The sequence below is a fragment of the Lolium rigidum genome, chromosome 1 (assembly GCF_022539505.1).
Source record: "Lolium rigidum isolate FL_2022 chromosome 1, APGP_CSIRO_Lrig_0.1, whole genome shotgun sequence".
NCBI lineage: Eukaryota > Viridiplantae > Streptophyta > Magnoliopsida > Poales > Poaceae > Lolium > Lolium rigidum.
Genome location: NC_061508.1, coordinates 127833316 through 127845604, shown reverse-complemented (window position 1 = coordinate 127845604; position 12289 = coordinate 127833316). Strand labels below are relative to the sequence as shown.

Here is a 12289-nt window from a genome sequence, read left to right as displayed (position 1 = left end):
ACCTTAGAACTTTCGTCACTCGTCCCATGTGTCAATGCGGCATGAACCCACTATCGAGCATAAGTACTCCCTCTTGGAGTTAAAAGCATCTACTTGGCCAGAGCATCTACTAGTAACGGAGAGCATGCAAGATCATAAATAACACATAAGCATAACTTCGATAATCAACATAACAAGTATTCTCTATTCATCGGATCCCAACAAACGCAACATATAGAATTACATATAGATGATCTTGATCATGATAGGCAGCTCACAAGATCCGACAATGATAGCACAATGGGGAGAAGACAACCATCTAGCTACTGCTATGGACCCATAGTCCAGGGGTAGACTACTCACTCATCACTCCGGAGGCGACCATGGCGGTGTAGAGTCCTCCGGGAGATGATTCCCTCTCCGGCAGGGTGCCGGAGGCGATCTCCCGGATCCCCCGAGATGGGATCGGCGGCGACGGCGTCTCGGTAAGGTTTTCCGTATCGTGGCTGTCTGGTATCGGGGGTTTCGTCACGGAGGCTTTAAGTAGGCGGAAGGGCAAGTCGAGAGGGGGCACAGGGGCCCCAGATGACAGGGCGGCGCGACCAAGGGGGGGCCGCGCCGCCCTAGGGTTTGGCTCCCCTGTGGCCCCACTTCGTTTCGTCTTTGGTCTTCTGGAAGCTTCGTGAGAAAATAGGCCTCTGGGCTTTTATTTCGTCCAATTCCGAGAATATTTCTTTACTAGGATTTCTGAAACCAAAAACAGCGAGAAAACAAGAATCGGCGCTTCGGCATCTTGTTAATAGGTTAGTTCCAGAAAATGCACGAATATGACATAAAGTGTGCATAAAACATGTAGATAACATCAATAATGTGGCATGGAACACAAGAAATTATCGATACGTTGGAGACGTATCAGTACGCGCAGGCCTGCGCCGTAGGATTAGGCGAGGATCGGACGGTTGGGGAGCGTCGCCGTCGACGGTGAGAAGGGAACTCACTGCGACGGCGGTAGGGGGTCGGCGAGCTCGTCGGAGCTCCGGCGGTTGTCGGCGATGTGCGCAGCAACGTTGGAGTGGATGAGGGAGCGCCTGGAAGCAGTTGCGTCTCCAACGGCGGCCTCCGCTCCGGTGAACTCCGTGTACGCGGCGGCGGCTGCGATCTTGCGATTGGAGCAGTGGGGTGGCTAATTGGTTCAATTGAGAGGTCGAGGAGTGCTGTGAGGATGAGTGGAGGAGGATGGCGTGCTCAGATCAGTGGGAGGGGCTCCCCTTTTATAGGCGCGGGAGGTGGCCGTGGGGCGGAGCGGCAGTCGTCGTCGTCGTCGCCGTTCCAAGGTTGCGAAGGGCCAAGGCGTGGGCGCGCACGGTGGCTGGTGTCCTGGCGAGGCTGACGCGCGTGCTCGTGGCGCGGCAGGGGCTCTGCAGAGATGGTGAGCTTGACGGGAGCGCGCAGGTCATGGCGGACAGGCGTGGACGCGGTCGTCGTCTGCGGCGTTCCCGCGGTCAAGTGGACGTGTCCAGGAGATGAGGGTTCGGGCCAGAGATGGCCAGAGGTGAGAGGGGCATGGTGGTGGCATGTCATGCCACGGCATGGCATGGTTTTGACCATGGTGAGCAAGTGGAGGGGTGGCAAGGGTTGGCACTGGTGCTGATGGGTGTGGTGAGGTTCCGTAGGTGCAGAGAGGGTCGGGGTTGGACCAAGTCCAAGGTAAAAATGCGATATGGGCTCAATTTTTCACCCCGCTCGCTGTGTGTTTGTGGTAATGCCCGCAAGAAAATAATTTTCGAATTTTGAGAAAATTTTTGGGGGAGTGTAATCATATATTAAATGGAGCATTTTGGTGGTGGTGGTGATCAAAATAGAATTGAGATGCAAAATCACATTTTGCATATGATCTTGCATATGTGAGTTTGTTCCAAGTTTGCTTGATTCTCATTTGAATTTGGTCAGGAATTTGGGGTGGTGGTTTTGGGCAAATTTGAAGTGCTTGATGTTGTCTTGGCTGAGGTAAAAAGGGTTGACAAGGTGTAGAAGTGAAAAGTAAAAATCCAGGGGCTCAAAGTGGTCATCGTGGTAAAATTGACACATATGACCATAATCATATGTGAGCTCCATTTTGATTCAATTTTGTTTTGAAAAGAGTTTGATTGATTCCAAAAGTGTTAATAAGTGTTTAGTATCCATTTACAAGTGATGGTGCAAACCAAGTTGGCCTAGATCCAAGATTTGTAAAAATGGCCTAGGCCTTATGTGAGTGTGAAGTTGAATTTTAGAATATCCTTTCTATTTCATTTTTATTTGACTTTGGATGATCAAAGGATCATTGCTAGGGTTTTAGAATGGGAGTAACACATAAACAAGCATCATGGCACAAGCACACTCAAATAAATTAATAAGGTGAGCTAAAATGCATTGTCCTATATGATGAGAAAAAGTTTTTGTTGGCTCTGATTTTTGGAGTCTTGAATTCTCTCTCTTGTTCATTTTATTGAAACTTGGGATGTTACAAGGAGGAGGATCCAATGGAGGAGGAGGAGGAGGCCGAGGCGGAGGAGACCGAGGTGGAGGACGACGACGACGACGACGAGTTCGAGTGGTCCAACGACGACGGGCCGCACCCGGACAAGACGGCCGATCAGCAATGCGCGCTCGTCGATTCCTTCGAGTCGGAGAAGAAGCTCCAGGACGACGCCCGTGCCCGCGAAGAGGCGCAGATTCGTCGCGCCGTCGAGCTCTCCCTCCAGGCGGCCCAGCCAGGGAGGGCGGAGGAGGACGCGCGGCGGGAGCGGCACCGTCCGGCCACCGCCGAACGCAAGGAGAGGAGGCACGCGCAGCGAGAGCTGCGGCGTAGGGGAGGCGACGACGGGGTGGGGCCGTCGAACGCACCGCCGGCGGTCGTAGTCTAGGTTTAGATGAAATCTAGCCGTTTTCATTCAAACTTTGTAATATATAATCAAAATTGAATGAAAACCTTTATTTTCGTGCACCAATATTCATTTGGGGGCGGCGTTTGGGGGACGCGGCTGGGGAGCGACGTCCCCAAAGGCGGCACGAACAAAACACGTCCCCCAAACGCTCAATCCGGCGCGGTTTGGGGGACGGTTTGGGGGACACGACTGGAGATGCTCTAAAGCCTCTTTTTATCCGGCGCGGTCCGATATGGTATTCGCGCCCCGAGCCCGTCCCCGCCCCACATGGACGCTTCGGGCACGCTGGACACAACGAAAAGCGAGTCGAAGCGACGCGGGGCCGACCCATCAGCGGCACATTGAATTTTGACATAATTGTCGCCTACCTTGTGAAGTAAGTTATTCCCGCGCAGTGACACACGACGATATTTGCCTTAATGGCGACGGAGGGGCAGGCGAGACGTCTCGTCGGTGTTGCGCATCCTCCACGCGTCGCCGGCGTTCGCACGCCACCGCGCGTTCCCGCGCTTTCTTCCCGTCTCTTCTCGCCTCTTCCCGCGCTTTCTTCCCGACGTCGGCGTTTATAAAAAGCCCTCCCGGCTCAATGGCAGCCACCACAGCCTTCGGCATCCCTTTCTCCGCCACAAGCACAACCCTCGTCGCTCCACCGCCGTCTCCTCCACCACCAGTGCACAATGATGAACCGCCCCGACGATGGCCAGTTCCCTCCACCGTCTCCTCCACCACCACCTCCACCACCGGATTCGCAGTTCGACATCGACATCGCCGCCAGGGAAGAGCGGCGACGGCGAGGGATGGAGGCTTGGCGTGCACATCGTCAGCAGCAGCGGGAGGCACTCGAGCAGCAGGCCCGCCAGCAGCGTGAGGCGGAGCATGCGGCGGCAGAAGCGGCGTTCTAGCCCCTGACCCCGCAGCTGACGAGAGCGCGGCGGTAGCAGCGTGGCATGAGGAGGCGTTGGCGGACACCATTGCGGCGTTTGATGCCTCCACGGCAGAAGAGGCACGGCGGTGCCGGACGGAGGAGATTCGCCAGCGGTGGGCTGATGACCGCCATCACCAGCGCGAGGAGCGGGAGGCGCAGTACCGTGAACGGCGGGAGGCGATCGAGCGCCGACGGCGGGAGTCGATGGAGCGGTCGCTGTAGCTGGCGGCGGAGGAGCGTCAGCAGCGAGAGGCGGCGCTGGCGGCAATGGAGGCGGCCTGGGGAGGCGGGAGGATGCGTTGCGGCGCGCCTGGAGGCGCGAATGGAGGAGGAGGGGGAGGAGACGGAGGTCGAGGCGGAGGAGGAGGTGACTGAGCAGGAGGACGACGACTTCGAGTGGTCCGACGGTGATGGGCCGCACCCGGACGTGACAGCCGATCAGCAGCGCGCGCTCGTCGAGTCCTTTGAGTCGGAGAAGAAGCTCCAGGACGTCGCCCGTGCCCGCGAAGAGGCGCAGATTCACCGCGCCGTCGAGCTCTCCCTCCAGACGGCGCAGCAGAGGAGGGCAGGCGACGCCGCCCTGGTGGAGCAGCGGCGTCTGGCCACCGCTCTACACATGGAGAGGCGGCGCGCGCAGCAGGAGCTACGGCGGAGGGGAGGCGACGACGGGGCAGGCCCGTCGAACGCACCGCCGGGCGGTCAGTAGGCTAGGGTTTAGATAAAATGTAGCCGTTTTCATTCAAACTTTGTAATACATAATCAAATTTGAATGAAAACCTTTATTTTCGTGCACTAATATTTATTTGGGGATTTTGTTTGGGGGACACGACTGGGGAGCGACGTCCCCCAAACGCGGCACGAACAAAACATGTCTCCCAAACGCTCGATCCGGCGCGGTTTGGGGGACGCGACTGGAGATGCTCTTATTTCTTTCTTTTTTACGAAAATTCCACCGATCCATGTTGTCGTGCTAAGGGCATCTCCAGCGGCACGACGCAAATCGGTGTCCGCGAGCGTCCGTTTGCGTCCGACAAGGTGGAGGACGTCCACGACCGCGAGATGGCGCAGCTCAACATCGCCATCGAGGCGCGTCTCGCTGAGCTCACGCGTGAGACGAGGGAACACGAGGCCTCCGTCCGGGCCGGTCGCCGCCGTTTAGGCGACCTCATCGGGCAGAAGAACGAGCTCGTCGCTCAGGAGGTTGCCCGCCACCTCGTCCAGATGCCCTCGCCCATTTGGCGCGCCCAGGAGGAGGCTGCGGAGGCGGAGCTAGGCCGGCAACAGTGGCAGCGTCGCCAGGAGGCGATCAAGGATGCCAAGGATGCCGACCACGTCCACCTGGAGGCACGGGACACTGTGGAACGCGCCTAGCGCGTTGTGCGGGAGCTCGGGTTATGCGGGAAGCGGACCATGGCACCGCAGGAGGAGGAGCGCGCCCGCGCCCAAGCTGCGAGGACAGACATGAATAGGGCGCCCGCATCCAAGCTGCGAGGATGGACATGAGGAGGAACGCCGGAGGAAGGCCACCACCGGGCCACCTAACTGAAAAGCTAGAGTGGAATCCTCACGCGTATAGGCCACCCACATCGAGTGAAATCCGGCGGCGAGTCAGCCGCGAGTCCTAGGTAGTTAGGTTAGTAGTAGGTAGTTTCAAGAAAAAGTGTAATACTATATTTTATTTTAATAAAAAATGAAGTTATCACCCTATGGACACGCTAGCCAGAGGAGGGCGTGAGTGGCTAGCGCTTGGTGTCCGCGATCACGCAAACCTAGCCCAAATTTAGGCGGGATTTTGTTTGGAGTGACCCATCCAGACCCGCGGACGTGGAATGGGTCGTCACGTTGGAGACGTCGCAAAAATGGCAATGTAGATCGGAAGAGACGGTCACCATTTCGTTTCACGAAAATTCTCCTCGCTCTTGCAGATGGAGAGAGAAAAAAATGAAGTGTCACCAAACTGGAGCTGGGCTGCAACAGCGTGATAGCTTAAAACAAGCTTTCTGCTGTCCTGCCGATCAATGGATGGATGGGAGTCGAAAAACCACGTGCGCAACGCCGTGACGGCGTCTTGGACGGACCCAAACGCCGTGCCGTCCGGCACCTTCCTTGACGCCGTCGCCCACAGTCCGGCTGGCACGCGCTCGGCGACAAGGCGATGGAGAGGTGGCCCACCGCACGCGGGCGGGAGAGGGGCACGCCGTGGCCACCTGTCACGAGCGGAAGGTGGTGGGGCTACGATCGAATCGCTGGCCGCACGTGATCGGACGCCGCGCTCTCCTTTTTCTCCCATCGCGTATCGCGCTCTGACGCGGACGGAGCAGCCAAACGCGTGCCAGACCATTTCGAATCTCTTGCTTTCTTCGTGTTTGCTTTGTGTCGTTTATTTAAAAAAAATCCAGCGATTCATTAAAAATCAGCAGAGAAATTCAAAAGTAATAAAATTACTAAGGATGTGTTCGGTTCCAGAACGAGAAGGAATGAAATTGAATGGTTCCGTTCCAAGGTCATGGGACGGTTCCGACCCCGTGTTCGGTTCAAAAAAACGAGAAATTGGATCGTTTCATATTGTGTTCGGTTGGAGGAATTGGGAACGAAATGGAATAGCTACAATTATGCTTAAAATGCTAATAATTGTAATTAAAGGATGTTGTGGCTCAAAATATTTTCAAAATCAAATTACACAAGTCAAATCTGGATAGCTAGCAAAATTGGTATACACATATGCCAAAATCGAATTACTTAGGCAAAATCAGATGGCAGCAGCCGACCCACGCTTGCTTCGCATCGCTCCGCCACATGCAGCTTCCCAGCGCCACCGCCGCGACTGCTGCCTACTCCGCCCCGGCGCATGCAGTCTCCAAAATTGGGGTCAAATCGGAGTCAGCCGCCGGCCAACCTCGCGCGTGCGTCGTGGCCACAGCCGCTTGTGTGCCTCGCTCGGCCGCCTCCCAGCATGCTCGCGCGGCCACCGCTCTGCCTCGCGCCGCTGTAAAAGTAATATGCGGCGATACCCCAAACCAGGGTCGCGTGGTGTTTATATATACGAAGCATACATCGTTACATATGCCTTGCCGTGTAGGCCAAGGACTTATACATGACCGGGTCAGCTACAACTCCTATTCAGGTTACATACATTGTTTAACACTCCCCCTCAATCATAACTTATCTAAGTTAAGATTGTGTCTAAAAGCATTTAACTGACTAGTGGAAAGTGCCTTTGTAAACCCATCTGCTAGCTGATCCCCTGACGGTATGAATCGTATGTCCAAAAGCTTTTTAGCTACTCTTTCACGAACGAAGTGATAATCCACTTCAATGTGCTTTGTCCTTGCATGAAACACAGGATTAGCTGAAAGATATGTAGCTCCAATATTATCACACCACAAACACGCAGCTCTCGGCTGTGGTACTCCTAGTTCTCTCAACAAGATTTGTACCCATATTACTTCAGCAGTAGCATTCGCCAAGGCCTTATACTCAGCCTCTGTACTTGAGCGAGAAACCGTAGCTTGTTTCCTTGCACTCCACGAGATCAAATTAGACCCAAAGAACACAGCAAAGCCACTTGTAGATCTCCGGTCATCTGGACAGCCAGCCCAATCAGCATCAGAAAAGGCACTGACAAGAATGGACTCAGACTTGCTCAGCCGTAAGCCAACAGAGATAGTTCCTCTCAAATAGCGCAAGATTCGTTTCACTGTTGTCCAGTGAACTGTAGTAGGTGCATGCAAGAACTGACAAACCTTATTTACTGAGTAAGCAATATCAGGTCTAGTCAAAGTAATATACTGCAATGCTCCTACAATACTTCTGTACCGAGTAGAATCCTCATCACTCAACACTTCACCATCAGTAATAGACAGTTTTTCCGAAGTTGACAAAGGAGTGTCAACTGACTTACACATCTTCATGTTCACTCGGGACAACAGATCATTAGCATATTTCTCCTGAGACAGAACAATACCATCAGTAACTTTCCTGACCTCTATTCCCAAGAAGAAGTGCAATTCGCCCAAATCTTTTAGAGCAAACGCCATGCCAAGATCATGAAGAAGAGCATCAACAGCTGTATCTGAGGAGCTGACTACAACAATATCATCAACATATATCAGCATATAGATAGTTACTCCCCCTTTGTTGTAGAAGAACAACGAAGTATCAGCTCGAGATGCAGAAAACCCAAGTTGTTGAAGCTTAGAACTTAAGCGAGCATACCAAGCTCGAGGAGCCTGCTTGAGGCCGTACAGAGCTTTCTGAAGCTTACACACATAATCAGACCGAGAAGAATCAACATATCCAGGAGGCTGCCGCATATAGACCTCTTCTTCCAGAACACCATGTAAGAACGCGTTCTTCACATCAAGTTGCCTGAGCTTCCAATTTCTCGATACTGCAAGTGACAGAACTAAGCGAATAGTGGCAGATTTTACCACAGGACTAAAGGTATCCTCATAGTCAACACCATACCGTTGCTTAAAACCTTTTGCAACCAGCCTAGCCTTGTACCGATCAATAGTACCATCAGCTTTACGCTTGACCTTATAAACCCATTTACAGTCGATGATATTGCGCCCATGGCCAGGGGGCACAAGACGCCATGTATCATTACGCAAAAGCGCCGAAAACTCTTCATCCATAGCACACTTCCATGCCGGATCTCCCAATGCCTCTTGAACAGTAGTTGGCTCACCAGTAGATGCAAAATTAGCAAACCGAAGCTTGTCATACCGCACACGACCATCAGTGATGATTTTAGGTTGCACAATGCCATGCTGTAGACGTGTACGCGGTCGATCAGCCACGGGATCAGGCACAGGCACAGACTGCACAGCTGATCCAGGGCTGCCAGATGGTGCAGCCACATGGGATCCCGTTGCAGCAGACGACGCACTGGAAGAGGCTGATTCAGCCGCAGAAGATCCAGACGCGGACTCAGATGCTGCAGGCGAATCTGCCACAGCTGACGCTGATTGGGCCGCAGTCACCGTCGCGGGCCCGGAGACAGGAGCGGTCGGGAGGGCGGGCGAACCCGGTGACGCCACGTTGCGGGAGACAGCACCACTGCCCGCCCCTGCCTGGAACGGCCGATCCGAGGAGGATTTCGCTGTGGATCCCGAGGAAGATTCACCAGGGCTGTCCCCAGAATTCCCGCCAGAACTGTCTGAAGGCATAAAATCATCTGTTTCCTGCATGAGAGACTCAGCAGCCAGGTAATTAGGAGGATTAGCATCAGCATCAGTTCGTACATCAATACCCCCAAACACAAGACCAAGATTGGAAGGAAGAAGGGAAATTTCAGCACGAAGTTGAGCACCGGCATTGGGATGAAGTTTGGCAAACGGGAAAACAGTCTCGTCAAAAACAACATCGCGAGAGATGTAAATCCGACCGGTAGAAACATCAAGACATCGATATCCTTTGTGTTGACCACTATAACCTAGGAACACACATTGAGTAGAGCGAAATTGCAATTTGCGAGGATTATAAGGACGTAGATTAGGCCAACAAGCGCACCCAAAGACGCGCAAAAACGAATAATCTCCCTTTTGTTTAAAGAGACGCTCAAGAGGGGTATGGTTAGAAATAACCCTACTAGGAAGGCGATTGATCAAGAAAACCGCCGTAAGAAACGCCTCATCCCAAAACTTGAGAGGCATAGAGGCATGTGCTAAAAGAGAGAGACCAACCTCAACAATATGTCTGTGTTTACGTTCAGCAGAGCCATTTTGCTGATGTGCATGAGGACAAGAGACATGATGCGATATCCCTACTCGCTGAAAAAAGGTGTTGAGCTTATGATACTCACCACCCCAATCGGTTTGAACAGCCAGAATCTTCTTATCAAAGAGGCGTTCGACATGATGTTGAAAGTCATGAAACTTCTGAAACACATCAGATTTATTTTTAAGCATATATATCCAAGTGAACTTGCTATAATCATCAATAAAACTGACATAATATTTATTTCTTCCAACGGAAACTGAGGCAGGGCCCCATACATCAGAAAACACAAGTTCTAAAGGAGCAGAAGATTCACTAAAAGACTTAGGATAAGGTAACTGATGACTCTTGCCTTTTTGACAGGCATCACAAACCGACTCTTTATTCGACTCACTAAAGGGAATTTCATTATCTCGAAGAATTTTCTGAACAACAGCTGAAGATGGATGTCCTAGACGTCTATGCCAATGTGAGGTGGACTGAACGCCAAGAGCTTGCTTCCTTGACGACCAAGATGAAGGAGACGGCATAGGATAGAGACCACCCACACATCTACCTTGAAGAAGAATTTTCCTCGTGTCCTGATCCTTAATAGAGAAAAAATTAGGCCAATATTCTAGAAAGGCATGATTATCTTGTGCAAGATGATGAACAGAAAGAAGACTTTTGGTGGCATCAGGGACATGTAAGATATTATTAAGATGGAAATTATGATTGGGGGTACGATATAACGAATGACCAATGTGATGTATGTCCATACCTTTACCATTGGCACCATGAATCTGATCGTTGCCATTGTAGCGTTCCCTCATGGCCAGCTTGTCCAATTCCCCCGTAATATGCTCAGTAGCACCCGTATCAGTGTACCACTGTGGATCAACACCATGTGTGACTGCATTGGCTGAGCGTTCAGGTCCCTGATAGTTCTTATTGAACCTTTTCCAGCAGCGGAACGCAGGATGACCCTCTCTGTCACATATCTGACATGTGACTTGGGCCCCCTGCCTGGCGCGACCTCCTCCCTGGCCATTACCTTGGCGCGGTTGATAGCCACCATAATTGCCACCGCCACCATGGTTGCCACCGCCACTGTTATTGTTGTTGCCATTGTAGTGATTATTGCCGTTGTATCCACGGCCTCCACCACCACCAAAGTTGCCTCGCCCACCACCACGTCCACCCTTGTTGCGATTCCCGTAATTTCCACGAGATGCAGCGTTCGCAGAGGATTCAACACCATTGCCGCTGCCAGGGTTCTGGATATCAAGGCGAGACTCATACGCAAGAAACTGCGAGTAAAGATCACCGAGGCTCACAGATTGCTGAGCCTTGATCAGGGCTGTAATTGCAGCCACAAAGCCGTTGTATTCATCATCTAGACCAGCGAGAACATAAGAGGCGACATCATCATCGTCTTGAGGCTTGCCAGCCGTAGCCATCTCGTCAGACAGGGTCTTGATGCGATCAAAGTAGGCAGCACCTGAGGAGAAATCCTCCCTCTTGGTTTGATTAAGCTGGGTACGCAGGTGCACGACCCGAGCCTTTGATTGCGACGAAAACATCTCCGTCACCTTTCCCCACACAGCAACGGAACTAGTCAGCCCGACCAGCTGCGTGAGCACTTCTCTCGTCATGTTTCGGAGAAGATAAGCCAGCACCTGTTGATCTTGAGCGATCCAGCGTGCATATTCCGGACTGGGCACCATCACCTTAGCGCCCTCCTTGTCCGTTGTTTCGATCTTCTTCGCCGGTTCAGCAACCGAGCCGTCGAGGAAGCCCATGAGCTGAGCGCCTCGGATCTCTGGCAAAACCTGGGACTGCCAGATCAGGTAGTTCTCCCTTGTAAGCTTCTCCGACACGATCCCGTTGAGAGACCCGCCCATCATAGCCATGGACGTCGAGGAGGAAGAGGGAGAGAAGCTCATGGCAGATGCGATCTGGGAAGACCGAGCTCTGATACCATGTAAAAGTAATATGCGGCGATACCCCAAACCAGGGTCGCGTGGTGTTTATATATACGAAGCATACATCGTTACATATGCCTTGCCGTGTAGGCCAAGGACTTATACATGACCGGGTCAGCTACAACTCCTATTCAGGTTACATACATTGTTTAACAGCCGCCGCCTCCCAGCATGCTCGCACGACCGCCGCTCCTCGCGCCGCCGCCTCCCAGCGTGCTCGCACAGCCGCCTCCGCCTGTGTGCCTTGCGCCGCCCTGCCTAGTGTCGGCCACGCAGTGTGCTCGCCTGTGAGAGAAGCCTCATCCATGGTTAGCGATTATTTGACACAATCGTTAGCGAGCCGTTCCTCGCGGTCCGACAGATTTTGTCGAACGAGGCAATTCCGCATCTAGCACGAATATTCACTTTGGCGGAACTGGTTGGTTCGGTTCCATGATCCCAACCGAACACTAGAATGGTCTCCAGGTGCAGAACGGTTTTGTCCCATTCCTCTGTATTCCAAAACCGAACACACCCTAATAGATCTTTGGACCACCTAGAGATGACTACAAACACTAGCGTGAGCTAAAAGACGGACAAAACTTTTCATACTACAGCTTGTTGTAACATGCAGACGGGAACTCGTCGAGCTAAGACCACAAAGTAATAGCGTACCATAGCAGCAACCATTGCAATTGATGACAACCATAAAACGGAAGACGCAAACCTGAAAACACACCAACAATCATGAAACTCAACTAGATCTCCGGAGATCCATCGGACACACGACTCCA

The 12289-nt window shown here is 52.6% G+C and overlaps 1 non-coding gene across 1 annotated transcript; it reads right to left on the bottom strand.

Moving 5' to 3' along the window:
- Window positions 1-10833: 10833 nt before the first annotated feature.
- LOC124685516 lies at window positions 10834-10973 on the bottom strand. The gene has a single exon (XR_006997502.1). It is a non-coding gene; the product is annotated as a small nucleolar RNA Z247 (small nucleolar RNA).
- Window positions 10974-12289: the final 1316 nt, after the last annotated feature.